The following is a 3,143-nucleotide window of genomic DNA, read 5'->3' as shown; positions in this document are numbered from 1 at the left end:
CAGAAAACGGAGGGGGAAGCAGAGGGTGACAACTCAGAGACGGGTCATGAATCTCTGTGTGTAAATTGTAGCGTAAAACAGGAGAAAATTGAAAAGCTTCAGAAGTTGCGATCGAAGCAAAAGAAACGTAATTTAAAGTTGCGAAAAGAGAATATAAACCTCCAAAAGGTTTGTTGTAACCAATTACTTATATATTAGCTATAACACAGCACCATTTTATCTCGTAAAAACATTGCGTTTTGGCCACCAGGATGTGATTGATCATTTCACTGATTTATTGTGTTTATCGTTTTAGTTAGTTGAAAATATGCGAAAAGATTTGTCCTCTGAAGAAAGCAGCACTGATGAGGCAGAACACGAAACATATGAAGATATTGGTGTTTTAAACGAAGCATGTCATTTCGATGATGAATTAATGGGGGATAGTTCGGATGATGATTTAAGACGGGAAACAAAAGATCCAGACTGGAACGCGAACATGGAGGACGAAGAAGCTAACGCATCAGATGATGACGAGCTTGGCGAAACGGAAGATAAAAATACATCGCCCGATGTGAGGTAGGTCTTTTTTCGTTTATAACATATTGCAACAAGCGTTATTCTCCGGAACTCTTAAAAATAATTTATCTTTTATTTTAGATCGGCTGATAGTGAACCAAAATTTATTGTGTTCTACAGTATGTTGGTTTCACTGTTCTCATTGTTCTGTTTTGAATGCCAGGCACAATCACCAAGTGTTAATGTCAAAATGCATGGATCAATGGCAATAGTGGAACAAACATGCAAATCATGCAAAGGTTATACGTGGAGGAGTCAACCGTTGGTCCTGGGAAAGTATCCTGCTGGTAATATTTTAATGAGTTTTGCGATCCTGATGTCTGGATCCTCAATTAGTAAGGTTCTGCTGTTATTTAGGCATATGGGCCTTAAAATGTACTGTGCTAGGACTTTTTTCTACCATCAGAAGAAATTTTTGTTTCCATTAATACTGCAATACTGGGAGAAATCTCGGGCTGTATTAATCGGTCAACTGAAGGGTATAAAAGATAGCGTTTGGGCTGGAGATGGTAGATTCGATAGCATGGGACACAGCGCAAAGTATGGGTGCTATACAATGTTGAATTGTAACCTGACAAAACTTGTACACTTCGAACTACTTCAGGTATTTTAAATTCCTTTAACTTCAGGCATATTTTTACCGCTGCGCACCAGGCGAAGTCTAGAAATGGTTTAAGGGGTGCACCCGTTCTACTACTGTATTACCTTATTCTTACAGGCCAATGAAGTTGGGAGTAGTAATAAAATGGAGTTGGAAGGTGCCAAGCGTTCATTTGACGCTATAATAGTCAAGGAGGAGCTTCCAATAAGACATTCTGTCTGATCGTCACCGCGGTATTGGAAAATGGATTCGATCCACACAAAAGGATACCACACACTACTATGATATTTGGCACCAGGCGAAGTCAACTGTGAAGAAAGTACTAAAGGCAAGCAAAGAGAAAGGCTGCGAGATACTAAAAGAATGGGCGAAATCCATCAGAAACCACATATATTGGTGTGCTGTATCAACCAAGCCTGGTTTTGCTTCCCTTATAGAAGCAAAGTGGTTGTCTTTCATGCGGCATGTCAACAATGAGCATGAAGGACATCCAAAAGCATTGTATGACAAATGTCATCATGGTGAAATTACCGAAACTAAGAAGTGGATTAAAATTGGTACGTGGTAGAAATGGCACATTCCTAGATTGCATGTGAAAGGTGATTTTCAACATCTCATTGTTTTTTATCTTTCATAGGATCGAAACCATACCAGAAGCTCAAAAATATTCTGACAAAGAAAACCTTAGTCAAAGATATCAAAAAGCTTTCACCTGTTGTCCAAACTAGCTCTTTAGAGGGTTTTCATTCTGTGTTAAACCATTGGCATCCTAAAATGATTCACTTTTCTTGGTTAGGGACATACTGCAGGTTAGTACACAATCTGTGCTTAAAGTGAGCAGACTGTATACAATAATAGTAATATTGGATAGAAATATTTGAACTTATGTGAATTTTTTTACACCTAGGCACATTCTAGCATGTTTACACTTCAATGAAAATACCCATAGGGTGACAAAGATGTCCAAGAAAGGCATTCCATATATAAGGGTCACCTACCCAAAATATAAATTGGGTGAAGAAATGGTCAGGGAAATTTCTGTTCCAGCATCATATAGTATGTATAAATAAATGTGTAAAATGGTATGAATCCATAAATTAATACTAATGTTGTTTTTATAACATCTCCTCAAGGTTATATAGATGAAATGTGTCATGAACTTCTGTACAAATGCAACAAGGAAGATTTGAAAAAGACGTATGAAACATACAAAGCTAAGGAACCTGGTTCACTGACCAGCCAGTTTTCTCAGCGCAGGAGTAAGGAGGAAGCTATCAGAAATCAAACAAAAAGGAAAAGAAAACTAACTGAGTTGTTTCCTTCAGGTTAGTACTTAATTGGTTTGCTTTTATCACATAATTGTGTACATGTAAGCTTTATAGTATCTTGTACTTTATAGTGTCCTGTATTTTTGATTTGTTTAGGTGATATTCAACACCAAGACCAACAGAAAGAAATGTCAAAATCTGCTAGCAAGCAAAACCGCAAGGCACCTTGTTGCAGAAAATGTGGACAACCAATGAAAGGGCATCAAAAAAGCATATGTGAATCAAATACAGCTGGTCAACAACAAAATAGTTAGTAAATAAAGAATATATACATTCATATTGGCATATTGTATAATATAACATACCTGATAATGAGAAATTAAAATAATAAATTCACTGTATTTTTCCTTTTAATGTGTGCCCGTGTATCTATTATGGGAGTTTACTAATATCACATTTAGGAAACTCAAAGTGCAGACAATTATTTCTCCCTTTCAAAACATCAAGTTCTCTGCGTTTACATTAAGTTCTCTGCGTCGATTCTTTGTATCCGGTGGTACTTGAAGATGAAAATCTTTTCCTTATTTCATGATACAGGTAGGCTGGAAGCGGTCTAGAATTGTCCCACCCCAGCATGCCAAATATCCATCTCACCACCCATCTATATGCCACCGCTCGTAAATACCTAAATAATCAAGAAATGAGTCGTTAATTTC

General features: G+C 37.1%; 1 pseudogene; it reads left to right on the top strand.

Moving 5' to 3' along the window:
• Positions 1 to 399: 399 nt before the first annotated feature.
• On the top strand, positions 400 to 2,893 carry LOC114528301 (annotated as a pseudogene).
• Positions 2,894 to 3,143: the final 250 nt, after the last annotated feature.

The sequence above is a fragment of the Dendronephthya gigantea genome, unplaced genomic scaffold (genome assembly GCF_004324835.1).
Source record: "Dendronephthya gigantea isolate DGI-Jeju-01 unplaced genomic scaffold, DenGig_1.0 000049F, whole genome shotgun sequence".
NCBI classification, from domain to species: domain Eukaryota; kingdom Metazoa; phylum Cnidaria; class Anthozoa; order Malacalcyonacea; family Nephtheidae; genus Dendronephthya; species Dendronephthya gigantea.
This window is presented reverse-complemented; position numbering and strand designations above follow the sequence as displayed.